General features: G+C 39.7%; 1 long non-coding RNA gene across 1 annotated transcript in view; it reads right to left on the bottom strand.

Moving 5' to 3' along the window:
* LOC119565697 overlaps positions 1-15,041 on the bottom strand; it is a 40,618-nt gene extending 25,577 nt beyond the window's left edge. Inside the window, exons 1-3 of the long non-coding RNA XR_005224506.2 lie at positions 14,852-15,041; positions 14,494-14,603; positions 13,565-13,623 (exon numbers count right to left, since the gene is read on the bottom strand). This is a non-coding gene — a long non-coding RNA (uncharacterized LOC119565697). The remainder of the gene's footprint in view (positions 1-13,564; positions 13,624-14,493; positions 14,604-14,851) is intronic.
* Positions 15,042-15,610: the final 569 nt, after the last annotated feature.

A 15,610-nucleotide genomic window follows, 5' to 3' on the forward strand; every position in this document is an offset into this window, starting at 1 on the left:
AATTTCTCGCAAATGTTAAATAAATAGCTGATTACATTTTGAGTAGCATCCTAATAGCAGTACTGTATATACATTCACCACTAACTCCATACTTCCTATTCCCTTTATATAGTCTTGAGGGTCACTCTTTTTTCATCAGTATGCCTGTGATGGAATTTATAAACCCTGCGCTGGGACACAAGGGGTTAAGGAGCAGTTCTGGACCCAGGTGACCATGCCCTGCTGCACCTGCAGAGCCTGCTCCAGCTGGAGGAGCTTAAAAGAGAGTCAGACAGCTCAGAAAAGGGCAGAGGGGGTGAGAGGACTGACCTATATTGGGAGTTCCTCAGTAAGGGGCCTGCTGGAGTCCTAGCTGCAGGAGAGAGGTCTGCAAGCAGCAGCTCCCTTAGAAAAGTCCCTTAGGACTTTACTAAGCTCTGAGGAACTCCATTGTCTGGGGACCATTTGTGATGCTGTTTGGCTGTGCCCTGAATTAGGAATCAGAGTAGCAGCCGTGTTAGTCTGTATTCACAAAAAGAAAAGGAGTACTTGTGGCACCTTAGAGACTAACCAATTTATTTGAGCATAAGCTTTCGTGAGCTACAGCCCACTTCATCGGATGTAGCTCACGAAAGCTTATGCTGAAATAAATTGGTTAGTCTCTAAGGTGCCACTAGTACTCCTTTACTTTTTGCTGAATTAGGAAGTGGCCCAGAGAGGCAGCTAGGAAACACACCTAAGTGTTTGATATTGCTGCCTCTTGTAGGCCTCTGGGCTGGAGCCTGGACTTCCCTCCCAACACCCTTCCCACAAAGAGGGCACAAACACCTTCACCACTGAAGCTAAGGGGGACTGAGACATTGTAAGACCTGAGGAAAAGGCTCACAGCACACAAAGGCTTGGACCTGGGCTGAAGACCCTTTCCCTTGTGGGGGACATTAGGCTTGTATATATTTTGTTGGACTCTATTACCCCCAGACACCTCTCCCCACAGCCCCAGAATGGGGGGTGGACTCAATTGGTAACCTGGCCAAAAGGCTGAGTCAACCCTCCATCAGAAAAGAAGACCACAGATGGCATGACTGCATGGCCCCACAGTATGCTAACATTTTTATGGCGGACTTAGAACAACACTTCCTTACCTCTCGTCCCCTAACGCCCCTACTGTACTTGCGCTACATTGATGACATCTTCATCATCTGAACCCATGGAAAAGAAGCCCATGAGGAATTCCACCATGATTCAACAATTTCCATCCCACCATCAACCTCAGCCTAGACCAATCCACACAAGTGGTCCATTTCCTGGACACTACGGTGCTAATAAGCAATGGTCACATAACCACCACCGTATACCTGAAACCTACTGACAACTATACTTACCTACATGCCTCCAGCTTCCATCCAGGACACACCACATGATCCATTGTCTACAGCCAAGCTCTAAAATACAACTGCATTTGCTCCAATCCCGCAGACAGAGACAAACACCTACAAGATCTCTATCAAGCATTCTTAAAACTACAATACCCACCTGCTGAAGTGAAAAAAATAGATTGACAGAGCCAGAAGAGTACCCAGAAGTCACCTACTACAGGACAGGCCCAACAAAGAAAATAACAGAACACCACTAGCTTTTACCTTCAGCCCCCAACTAAAACCTCTCCAGCGCATCATCGAAGATCTACAACCTACCCTGAAAAATGATCCATCACTCACACAGATCTTGGGAGACAGGCCAGTCCTCACTTACAGACAGCCCCTGAACCTGAAGCAAATACTCTCCAGCAACCACACAACAAAAACACTAACCCAGGAACCTATCCTTGCAACAAAGCCCGATGCCAACTCTGTCCACATATTTATTCAAGTGACACCATCATAGGACCTAATCACTTTAGCCATGCCATCAGGGGCTCGTTCACCTGCACATCTACCAGTGTGATATACGCTATCATGTGCCAGCAATGGCCCTCTGCCATGTACATTGGCCAAACCGGGCAGTCTCTACGCAAAAGGATAAATGGACATAAATCTGACATCAGGAATTATAACATTCAAAAACAGGTAGGAGAACACTTCAACCTCTTTGGCCACTCAGTAAAAGACTTAAGGGTGGCAATTTTGCAACAGAAAAGCTTCAGAAACAGAGTCCAATGAGAAACTGCTGAGCTTGAATTAATATGCAAACTAGATACCATTAACTTGGGTTTGAATAGAGACTGGGAGTGGCTGGGTCATTACACATATTGAATCTATTTCCCCATGTTAAGTATCCTCACACCTTGTCAACTGTCTAAATGGGCCATCTTAATTATCACTAAAAAAGTTTTTTTCTCCTGCTGATAATAGCTCATCTTAATTAATTAGCCTCTTACAGTTTGTATGGCAACTTCCACCTTTTCTGTATGTATGTATATATTTTCTTACTATATATTCCATTCTATGCATCCAGTGAAGTGGGCTGTCGCCCATGAAAGCTTATGCTCTAATAAATTTGTTAGTCTCTAAGGTGCCACAAGTACGCCTGTTCTTTTTGATAGAGCTAGACACTGGGGAGAGTTGTGAGCCAGGTACCTAACCACTAGGCCGTACTACCAGTTAGCTCCTCGTGTCAATGCCCTACTTATGTTAATATCCAAAAAAACACTTCTATATTAACTTTGTGTTTAAATGTACTGTGAGTATAAATACAATACATTCACAAAAAGAAAAGGATGCATCCGATGAAGTGAGCTGTAGGTGCCACAAGTACTCCTTTTCTTTTTGCGAATACAGACTAATACGGCTGTTACTCTGAAACAATACATTCAGATATTGTAAGTTGTATTACTTATGAGTGTGACACCCTGGCACCCCAATATTTGCTACTGTCATGTAATTAGGATATGTTTTGTACAAAGTATGCTTTGTGAGGAATCATTCAAAAAGTCTTGATGTGCTGGACATTAATAGCTCATTTGATTGTACATGCTATCATTGTATGTGAAGTTATGAAGTTTGGCTATGCATGTGTTACTGAAACATGCTGTGAGGTTGAAAACACCCACAAGCAGCCTTTCGGGTACAACAGTAAAAAGGCCAAACAATGTTAATGTCTCACTGAGGAAACACACACAACCACAAGGATTACCCCAGGAACTGTGTACAATAGAAGCCTCTCAGAGATAGCACTACATAATAGGAACTGTTTGACCCAGGTCACAGCAAAAGAGCCTTCCAGCAAGTGGGAAGAAGATATAAAAGAGGGAAAATGACATCGTGGGGGTACCTCATTCTCCCTACAACAATGCACCTGGAAACACCTGAGGAATAAAGACTGAACAGGAGGGAAGTGATGGTCCCAGGCTAAAAGGGATTTCTAACCTGTGTATGAAACCCTGGGAAACTCAAGATGGAAGCCAAGGCAGCTTGTGGCTTAAGAATCTGCCAGCCTGTTTATCACTCAGGGTAAGAATTTGTTAATTCATGTCTTACCTATCTAGTATGTTAAGCTCAGTTTGCGGTTTTGTTTATTTACAAGGTAATCTGCTTTGATCTGTTTGCTATCACTTAAAATCTCTCCTTGTGTAGTTAATACCCTTACTTTGTGTTTTAATCCAAACCAGTGTGAGTTTGACTAAGGTGTCTGGGGGAAATATCAGCTTGGTTACCAAAAGTGTGCATGGTCCTTTTCACATTGAGGGAGAGGCAGACCCATACACTGGCCAGATTTGACCAGGGCAGAACAGTATTGCTCTAGGGTCTTAGGCTAAGAGATTGGTGGTTAGAGAGCCTGCATGTGACTGCAGCTGGGTGTGTCCCTACTTGCGTGAATGCTGGGGAAAGTGCAAGCTTGGAGAGCTTTACAACGTGTCACAGCAGCACAGAGTGAGAGGGAGCCCAGGTTGGTATGTCAGAGGGCTCAGTGATACTCCAGTTCCAGGTGGCACCCCAGGGACAAACCCTTCTCAATGGGTTTTAAATTGCAATCAGCACATAGCTCATGGGTGCACCCCAGGAAATAATTCGACCAAATGTAAGACAAGATGAGGCCAAAGTCCCACTGTTATCTATATACTAATGGAACAAGGAACAACTTATTGACTTGTATAACACCTTCTGCCTTTGCAGGTAGATGCCTTAAATATAGAAGAATTTAGAGCCAGATCCATTAAATAAGCCACAAATACCACAAATGCTGGTACTCCCTGCACCTGTGCTATGCCCTGCATAGATGTGCTCAAAGCAAAGAAGAGTGGTTGGGATTTCTCATCTAACTATATTCTATGGCATTCAGGATTTTAAAGATCATCCTACAGAGGAAAGATGGTATAAATAATGGCTAGGGTGCTAGCCTGGAATAGGGGAGACCCAGGTTTAATTCCTTGCTCTGCCACATAGTGGTGTCCCTGTCAATTTTATAATCACACAGTATCTTGGCCCACTTTTTGAAACTTGCTGAAGACTAGCCACTTGAAAGAACTTCCAGCCAACTGAGCAGGTGAAACTGACGGAAGGCTGGCTGAGTATATTTGTATCTCAAGGACCTCACTTTAGCAATCTATCACCTGTTGATACCTTGCTTCCTTCCCTAGACCATCTAGTGATAACTCCCTCTCCTTTGCACCAGCCATAACCCGGATATAGAGTCAAACTCAGAGGATAGCAGGGAAGGGATTATTTGTCTAAGGAGGAAATACCTTTTTCCTCTTGCCTCCCATGCGCCACGCTGGTACACTCTAAAACAGTCCCCTGTGCATTCTGACACAAACACACACCCCCTGCATAAAATATGCTGTTTCTTCCTGTATTTCCCCCACCCATTTCCTTAGACTAGTTTGAGGGGGTGGATGAATAGGGGATTCACCTAAATGAAGTTTCTTATGGGACAATGACTGACTGAAAATCCCACCTGTTAAGATTAAAACCCAATCAAGCTTGAAGTTGTTAAATGGCCTTAATTTGAATTAATGAGAAAATTATGTGAGCAAAACCTCACTTCATTTATTAGTTAGAGGAAGGTGATGAGAGATTTCTTTAATGATTTTCATACTAATAGAAAGACTCATTTCTAAGTATTCAACCACTTAAACTGTCTCACATTATTAGAGTCAACATAAGAAGCTTTTTTTTGTTGAACGATCACAGGTATTTGATTCTAGCTTCTCTGATCTTTGAAACAACTGAATACTACTATAACATTTCCCTTAAAAGCACTCTGTGAAAGACAGGCAGATCAGAATAAATAATGACAATGGGATTGCAGCTTATGCTATAGAACAAATAAAACAGAGCAAATGTGTTTGGTGCTCATGATTGTTTACTCAGCATTTATTAGACTGTGTACCAGTTAAACATTATGTAGAAAACCTGTTGTACAAGGATTCAAATGACTAATAAAAGTCTGATTTTATTTAAGTTAAGTTAGAGCTATAAGGTTACAAAGCTGTTTCTTTATGGCCGTGAGTAGTGAGGCATCTAGTAAAACACCAGCGCTTCACAACAACCTGGGGTTTGATGCCCTTGATCCATGTTGAGAGCATATTGCCAAGTTCCTCAAAGTATTTCCATTTTCTGACAAGGATCACTTAAGTCTTTGCTACACTGGAATTGAGCCAGTGGCTCTTTTTACATCTGGTGATTCCTTCTAGGAGTTGGGACGTCTAAGTGATGACAAAGGATGTATTGGTGGAAGTGTACAGTTGAGTATTACCAGCATATCAGCACTGGACAATTAGCATGTCAAAGGCTGCAGAAAGGTCTGAGTATCAACAGGCAGGTTTGTTTGTTTTCCAAAGCCAAAAGCCGCTTGTCCATCAGTGCCACTGAGGTTATTTCTGTGCGGTTTCCTGATCTGAAACCTGATTGTGATTAATCTAAGACACTAACAAAGGACAGTCTGGAGTCCGTACTTGCTGTTCCCACCCCCACCTCAAAATGTTCTAAGATATTTCCTTCTTCTGGGTCTCAAGGTGTACTTGACTTGTGTTGACTGTGAGTGAGATCCTGGCACTACTAAAGTCACTTCAGAGTTTTGTCATTGACCTCAATGGCAGATCTCTCTCTCTCTCTGCACCTCTCATTGTTTGGGAATTAGTGGTCAATGGACCACTGGAGCCATATACTGCATCTGGGGATATATGGTGAGAGTGATGTATCAGCTCCCCTTATGGGAAGTTCTGATCCAGGGTGAAATTACACCATCTCCTGTAGCAAATCAGTATTTCAAAGGGAAAATGATTAAGTTTCTCCTCTGAGCACATATGAGTTTATCCCAGATAGAAATTCATAGTACCACCAACTCCAAGCACTGAAAAAAAATCACAAGTCAGGAACCCTAAAATCATATTTGTTTTAAAAAAATCTGTTTTTGCTTTGTCTTCTGAGCCTTTAGGGTGCACTCTTCATGTCTTCAAGCTTTTATGCAACCATGCACCCATGAGTTAGAAGTGTATTTTTTTAAAAACGAAAAAACTGAGATTCTCATGGAATCTGAGGCTTTAAGAAAAAAATACCAAATATCGTCAGGCTAGCAATAAGTCATGAGTTGACAACCCAGTTTGTCATTTTCAAAATGAAAACATCTTTGTGGTTAGGGACAGTCTTCTGCCTGAGAACGGTCTTACATTTTACAAAAATCCCTGAGTCGTCATCTGCACACTTTTGTTTTTTAAATCAACAATGAGGATTTTCTTGCACAATTTTCTGAGCAATCTCTTGCAGCTGCTTCTAACCTTTCTACGAAGTGACTTTACTATCTATTTCCGCCACAGGTTTAAGTAGAATATAGTATTCTCGTTTTAGCTAAAGAAAGATTAAGATTAGCACTGTCTCCCAGTCTGAGATGCCCTCTTTTCAGCAGTAGATTCCCTTAGGGTAACTACTTATTGAATCAAATAAAGTTCTCAACATTCTGTGTCATCCTGACTTCAGGAAGCTGAACTATAGTGATTTTTCTAGATTCAGAACATCTTACTTCTACCCATTGCAATGTAGGCAATACCAAGTATTCAAGAAATCTTTACCCTTGAAATAGATGTTTAAAATTCTGTTGACTGGCAAATTTTGATCTGTGCAAAAGAAAACAAACTCTTTCTAAAGCCTTTTGGTATGCATGGGTTTCGGGAAACTCAGTTTCCCAGTCTAACATGCCCTTGCTGTGATGCTAAAAGTTCAGTTACTTCAATCATATTGCATTTAAGGCATTTTTTCTTTAAGACATCTGGAGATAAATTGAGCCTTTATGAAGCAATGTGAATCTGCTATTTCAGAGATACCCACTCTTTGCTAAGCTACTTAATATCTCTACATTCTATTACGTAGCACCTGTGGCAAATCACCAATAGCAGTGTGTGCTCCAAAGTGAATTACAGATTCTGCTGGCTTTACACAGATATTATCTTCACTTCCCAAAGCAGTGGCTATTAAAATTGCCCAATCACTTCCATTCTAAGTTTCTCACAGACTAAAGCTTCCCCCCCACTGGACTAAAATATCTAGGCCTCATCTGTGTCAACAGGTAAATTGTTTTGGAAAGTTTGAGGGGAAAACAGTTCTGAGTTTCAAGTGTAAGGAATACATGTTCTTAATTAAGAATATTCTTATGACTTATCTTTTAAATAGTGCTAGCTCTTAAAATGGCTGACTAAAAGTTGAAATATCGCAAGGAAAGATAGGGGGAAGGTCTTATGAGGTGAATTGCTATTGAGTGTTCCCACAAATACTGCTTTTTCACTTGGCTGAGTTGTGAGCCTTCAAAAAAAATCGGGCTGCACAAGCATTGCCTTATTTTTCATACATCTCTTGTAAACATGCATTGGGCCAAAGATATCAGAGTCCACTGTCCAAAGTGTACAGGGTGGAATGCACACCTTATGAAGCTTGCACTGAATATTGTAGGGGTCAATAGAGCCATACTTCATTCAGTGAATACTTAAGTTGAGCACTGGAAAAAGGTATCTAGCAATAGTCTGCTAGTATCAAGACAGTAGATTATCTAAAAATTAGTAGGTAGTGTACAAAACTTTAAAATACTTCTTGTAAGGTCATGAACATATAGCAATCTTAATTCTAAATCCCAAAAGGGATGTTGTAGTCCCCCAGCATGAAAATGAATATTTTAGAGGAGATGAAACAGGAGAACCAGGTACTGAAGTCAGACAGAGAAGAGATTTGGATTTGGATTTTGAGAATTTATGTTTAGTTATTACAATAGTGTCTAATGGCTCTTTATTTAGTGAGAGGGACTAGCCTAGATCAAGATAAACTAAGGTTAAGTGGCAGAACTGAAACGCATCAGCATGTAGTGTTTTCCAAAAATCAGTGCAGTGTCAGGGACAGTTATACCATTTCTGTGGCCTGCTGAGTTTCCGTATGAACCAGGTTAGTACAGACAACCCTTCACAGAGATAGCATACTTAAATACACAGATGACAACTGAAAAGCACCCTCAAGTATTATTACTCATTAAGTTACTTAAGGGTAACTATTAAAGCTAAGAAAAGAAAATGTGGAAGAATCATTCATATGGGGTTCGTTAGTCAAACTCTCAAACCTCACTAAAAATTTAGATGTGATTTAGCTCAAAGGATGGGTGAAGTTTTGGGAGCCTTCTGATATATAATACATCTGTTTTGCTAGCACAGTAGCAATATATTGTTGCCATTTAGCCATTATCCATTAGAGCATTTTTAACACAATGTTCCATCTTAAACCCAAAACCTTTTAACTTATCAAGATGCTGAAATATTTTCCTCACATCCACCCTTAAATCTAAATATTGGCATAACATTTAAAATAGGAGAAACTTCCATATCAGGTGGTGTAGGGTGCCTAGCACAAGGGAGAACCATTCTTGGCTGGCCATTAAGTATTGTAGTTTGCTTTTAACTACACTGATAACAGATATCAATGTAGCAGCCGTGTTAGTCTGTATTCGCAAAAAGAAAAGGAGTACTTGTGGCACCTTAGAGACTAACAAATTTATTTGAACATAAGCTTTCGTGAGCTACATCCGATGAAGTGAGCTGTAGCTCACGAAAGCTTATGCTCAAATAAATTTGTTAGTCTCTAAGGTGCCACAAGTACTCCTGTTCTTTTTACTGATACCAGAAAACATCCGCAGAGAGGAATTGTCTGAGCAAAAACTCAATCACACATACAAGGGTATATGGATCATCTCATTCTATGCTCGTCAACAATAGATATTCTCTAGGTTCCATCCAGCTGAACTTACTTGGATGGCATCAAGAACAATTTATTTCAGTTAACTGAATAATAATCTTAAAAGTATCCTGTTTAAAGATAGTCTTATGAACTATAAAACTACACATTGCACTTATATACACAGCAATGAAGATAATACTGATTTCTGGGTGACCAACTTGAGACACTCAATGCTGGAGCCACCTAGTAGTCAGGCCAGGGCATCTCCTTTCTAGACAACCATTGCTGACAGCCACTCCAACCCTGCAGTGGCCTGCTCCTTCCACAACTCAGCCCTCCAGCCAGGTTGTTCATTTGTGTCTGTCCATTTAGGGGTATATAAAGAGACCAGAGAGTAGCCCTCTTAAGCAAGGGGCTCTGGGCTTCCCCTTGGATCAGGGTCTCATGGTCCAGACCCTTTTGACTTCAGGGACTCCTCAACTGGATTCCCCACACCAGGGGGAGACTTTTGGTACCTGCAAGGGATTGGTAGAGGAATCCCAGTCCACCCTCTCCACCAAGTTGTAATTTAGGACCCAGTGGTAAGCAGCTAACTCCTGCATCAATTAGAAGTAACAGAGGAGGAGAAGGACCTTGGCATATTGGTTGATCATAGGAGGACTATGAGCTGCCAATGTGATATGGCTGTGCAAAAAGCTAATGCAGTCTTGGGATGCATCAGGAGAGGTATTTCCAGGAGGGATAAGGACTTTTAGTACCGTTATACAAGGCACTGGTGAGACTTCATCTGGAATACTGTGTGCAGTTCTGGTCTCCCATGTTTAAGAAGGATGAATTCAAACTGGAACAGGTACAGAGAAGGGCTACTAGGATGATCCGAGGAATGGAAAACCTGTCTTATGAAAGGAGACTCAAGGAGCTTGGCTTGTTTAGCCTAACTAAAAGAAGGTTGAGGGGAGATATGATTGCTCTCTATAAATATATCAGAGGGATAAATACCGGAGAGAGAGAGGAATTATTTAAGCTCAGAACCAATGTGAACACAAGAACAAATGGATATAAACTGGCCACCAGGAAGTTTAGACTTGAAATTAGACGAAGGTTTCTAACCATCAGAGGAGTGAAGTTTTGGAATAGCTTTCCAAGGGAAGCAGTGGGGGCAAAAGATTTATCTGTCTTTAAGATTAAACTCGATAAGTTTATGGAGGAGATGGTGTGATGGGATAACATGGTTTTGAATATGCATGGTAAATATTCATGGTAAATAGGCCCAATGGACTGTGATGGGATATTAGATGGGGTGGGATCTGAGTTACCCAGGGAAGAATTTTCTGTAGTATCTGGCTGGTGAATCTTGCCCATATGCTCAGGGTTTAGCTGATTGCCATATTTGGGGTCGGGAAGGAATTTTCCTCCAGGGCAGATTGGAAGAGGCCCTGGAGGTTTTTCACCTTCCTCTGTAGCATGGGGCATGGGTCACTTGCTGGAGGATTCTCTGCTCCTTGAAGTCTTTAAACCACGATTTGAGGACTTCGATAGTTCAGACATAGGTGAGAGGTTTTTCACAGGAGTGGGTGGGTGAAATTCTGTGGCCTGTGTTGTACAGGAGGTCAGACTAGATGATCATAATGGTCCCTTCTGACCTTAGTATCTATGAATCTAAGTGTTTTGACCAAAACTATGACTATAAGAGTTATGATTTTATTTCATTTATCCAGGTTTCTCTATACTTGGATCTGTGCTGTATGCAGCTCGTCTTCTTACTCCAGTTTGTTACAGAGTAGCGTATAATCTTCTGTAGTCACTATCTCTCATAATCTTCTTTATCAGTTTGCCCTTCTCTCTTTCTTATAAGTAGAGAATAGCTTTGTCTCTTTTTTATTTTTTTCCATTTTTAAAGCTTTAAAAAGTAGTGATTATACTAGCCTGTCTATCTAAATGCACTTTTACAGGATTCTCTGAAAATGTCTTCTGTGTCCTGGGTGATATTATCTCTAGCTATTGCTAGAGAAACATCAGTTCTGTCAGACAAAGACATATACTAGATTGTCACTTGTCTTAGCTCTGATATCTCCTGGGAGTATTTTGGATCATACTGACATTTATTTCAGGGGTTCACTATGATCATCTTTAACAGGGTCATATATAACCGAGTTACTCAATCATCTCTCTCCTTTTTCAATTGAATTCTCTTGTAAATCAGGTTATTTGGTTGGCTAAATGCTTTACCTCTTTTTCTGATACCTTGTCTGCATTGTCCTCTCTGTATCATACAGTGTTTGTACACAGTTCTGACAAAATGAAGCTGTTTTCAATTCTGCTATATTTCTCCCTAATTATACTTTCATACAAAACAAATAGGAAATGTACTGATAATGGATGGAAACTATCTTAATAAATCCCCTGTGCTGCAAGATATAGCATTGCTAGGCTCTTTTGTTATACAGTAAGTAGATTCAACCATTCAAAATAAATGTTAGACATTAAAGGGATGTTATTTAACACAGTGAATAATTAAAATATCCATTTCTCATACAGATGTTAGCACTGCTCATATATTTTGCCTTCTTCTGTATTGCCATATTCTCTTGCTTAATGGAGAATCTTCTGTGAAAAGCAGTAAACACACAAGTAACTGACATGCAAAAATGTGCAACAATTCTTTGTACGTAAGGCCTGTCCAACATCCATTGAAGTCAAGGGAAAGATACATGTTGGTTTCAGTGAGCATTTGATCAATCCTTTGTATAGCATCTTCCATCCAAGGATTTCAATGTGCTTTTAAAAACTTCCAGCTTAGCCTCACAACACTCCTGTGAGGCACCATAGATAAGTGCTATGCCTATTTTGCAGATGGGCAAACTGAGGGACAGAGTTTCTGGGGCCAATTTACCACCTCTTTATTTATTTTTCCCAGATAAGGGACTGAAAAGTCCATAAGGGCTGTCTGGCAGAATTTCTGTTGGTGGGGATGCATTCAGCTTTTGCTTCCTTGTGGAAGTGACAGCAAGTCTAACCCCTGAAACCATAGCTCTCCTAAGATCTATGTAGATCAGGACATTGTTCCACTATACAGCCATCTAGCGCCACCTCCTCAATGAGCCATAATCCTATCAAGTACCACAAACGACCAAACTGCATTAAGTTAGCCTAGAAATCCCTTCAGGGAAGGATGAGGTCATGGAAAGCAGCTTTCATTCACCGTCCACTGACCCTGATCCTATGGCACAGCCAAGGACTGGGTGAGATGAGAGAAAGGCTGAGCATGCCACAGGACTGGCTCACCATCTCTATTCCCCTCACCCCTCAAGTCTCAGGGAAGAGCAGCATGTGGCTATATGTGACTTGCCCAAGACCCCACAGGAAATATTCAGCAAAGCCAAGGAATAAAGCAAGGTCTCAAGCTAAGAGTACAATCAAATATAGAGGTGTCTAAATGCCATCAGTTGCATCAGCACTTATAGGCACTTGCAAATTTGGAATCTGCTTCTAAAGCTTTCCTCCAAGTTAAATGTTCTGGAGTTAGTTTTTGTGGAACTATTCATGAAATAGAATCTGCTTATATTTCTGCATCAGAGCCACAGGATCATCCTTCTAGGTGCCTCCTCCTCCCACTTCAGTCTAGGGCCAGCCTAGTGGCTTGTAGCTAAGTTTAGGATTCTGGCAACCTAGGAGCTGACTTTCCAGAAAAATACAAGGAATCTGCATCCCACCTCTGTTCTAAGAGATTTCAATTATTACTTATAGATATCCCCCCAACAGACTGCTTTGCTGAATATATGCAGCAAGTCTGTCCCAGACTTGTATTTTTAGCTTAAATGCTTGTTTGCATTATTTGACTAAGCATAAATTGTGGTCTTGACTACATAACATTTAAAATAAATTCAGTCTTAGGAAGTTTTGAAGAGTTATTAAAGTGTTAACATTATATTTTTCTCTCTTCTCCTTCTGATTTTATGAAACAGACTTATGCAAAGGACAGTATTTCAAGATGTCAAATTTTAGTTTGAGTGAAAATGCAATGATTCGACAAGAAAGCAATATCTTTATTATTTGTGTTTTTATTATTATATTTTTTCCTTTTCTTATTTCCTGTCAAACTTTGAAAAGAACAAAAACATTATGCCACAGCAACTTCTAATTATATGAGGCCCTACAATGCACTGTGTCACTAATTCTTAAGACAATACAATTCATTCAACTTTCCTCCTTAATTATACATTTCCTTTGTAAAGTGTACTATTAATAATTATCCATTTCATTCATTTGTATATGTCTAAAATAACCAAGGAGTTTAAGTGTTTAAAGTTAGGCACTACTAGTAATACAAATAGGTCCAATAAATTAAAATTGCTGAACGAAAGAGGCGACTGAAAAATTTTGAAATTTCAGTGAATATGTTGAAATGTCAGTTTTTTGACAAAAATGGATAAACTCACCTTTTTTGCTGAAGCACTCACTAGTTCTCACTGACTTCAAAGGGTGCTACTCAGCATTTCTGAAAACCAAGACACTTATTTAGGCTCCTAAATAGGGATTTAGATTCTCTAACTGTAGGCAATCAGTAATAGTTAAAAGTTGTTTCCATATTGGATTTTTTTTCCCGCTTCATGTGTTCTGCAAGAAATTGTGCCACAAAGGGTATTTTCCCCATCCAAAACTTTAAATTATGAGTATTCCCATTCACAATACTATTTAAACAAGTTACAATACCACTCAGATGAACAATATTAGGTACACGCTTTGAGCTGCTCAAGAATTTTTCAGTGACCCATTTTCCCCACCAAAATTTCTGATTAATCAAAACTGAAACTGTTGGCAGGAAAGGATCAGTTTCAATTAATTTCTTGACTTGAAAAAAAGAATTCAAAACAAGTTTCAAGATTGTCAAAATGCCTTATTTTGACACTTTCTAAGCAAAAAAGAGTTTCAAAATTTGAGCTAATTATATATTTTGTTTTAAATTGGCCAAATTTAAATGAAACATTTAATATCATTAAAATAAAGCATTTTGATTGACCCAAACAAAAAATAAAATCTGTGTATTGATTTGCAAACTTTCTGAGATACTGAATTTTCATCCTGATTTGGGATGGGAATTTTTCTTTTGAAAGCTCAAAAATTTCTCATATATGGGAAAAACATTTCCCACCCAATTCTATATGTTCATGAGTGTTTGCATGAACAGGTCCTTAGACTGTAAACACCCCAGGAGTGGAAAGTCAATGGGACTTAGATTCCTCAGTAACCTGATCACTTTATTTTATATTTTTAAGCTCTTATCTTTTTATATGTCTGTAAAGTGGCACTCTCAGCTTTGGCAGTATATAAATAAATAACAAACCAAATAGCTTTATCACTGTCTTACCTTGGTCATGTCAGCAAATACACGTGTGTTCATTTTATGGTCCTCTTGCAATCTTTCTCCTCATGCTTTATTTTCTCACGTAACTTTTTAGTTGCCTCAGCCTGTTATAGCTAAAATAGACAGGATTTGAGAGCAATACTGTGTAGTAGACAACATGTCAGGAATATTTATTCTAAATGGATTTTTATGTGACTATATGAGATACAAAACAGACACAATGTTGACCATGAAGAAAAAATGCAGCACCTGAATTATGAAGACATTGGAAATGTAAGATGTCAAAACCTTTGATTGATCAGGTATGTCCTTGAGATTCATTATATTTCTAAAGGTATTTGAAGATTTTGAAAGTCATTACCTGGATCTTGAAGGCATAACAGCTGTCACCTGGAAAACAGCAGTAAAAACATTGTATTTCTCATCTTTAATTACAGAACAGAATAAATGTTGATTAACTTGGGATATATGAATTTGTAGCCCCTCGACAGCCAACCTCCTTTAATGTGATCAGTTTCAAGTACACCTGCCAAATCAAACTGTAAGAATCCTAGCCTGATTCTGCATACATCACAACCACATCAGAGATGTTTACAGTTTAAATCACAAACCACAGGACCCGCCCATTCAAGGAATGGAAGGATCTGTGGTTATAAATTTGTTTTAGACGGAAGGCTGAAAATTGAGAAGCACAAGTAATTTGTTCTATCCAGAATGGTTGAGAAATGAGCACCTTCACTGAGAGCAAAGTCAAGTTAGAAAGATAGCAGTACTGTTAATAATTAATTTCACTCTATTGTGTCTGGCATCCTGGCTACGATACCACAATATCCAGTCAGAAACTGTCGTATCTCCCAATGTGCAGTAATCCAGTTGAGATGCATTGTGCCTTGCTGTGGTACTGCCCAACATTATAAAATTAAAGCAGGAAATACTGTCAGAAACACCCACCTCATTTAATGTAATTAAATCTAATTTGGAGGTGAGAGAGTAAGTCTAAAGCACTGGCCCAAAGTTGGAAAATCTATATATTGCAATCCCCATGTTAGGGGTTCGTAAATCATGTTTGATAACAACCATTCTTTCCCCCTGAACTTCCATCCAATTTTTTTTATTTAAA

The sequence above is a fragment of the Chelonia mydas genome, chromosome 3 (assembly GCF_015237465.2).
Source record: "Chelonia mydas isolate rCheMyd1 chromosome 3, rCheMyd1.pri.v2, whole genome shotgun sequence".
Taxonomy (NCBI): domain Eukaryota; kingdom Metazoa; phylum Chordata; order Testudines; family Cheloniidae; genus Chelonia; species Chelonia mydas.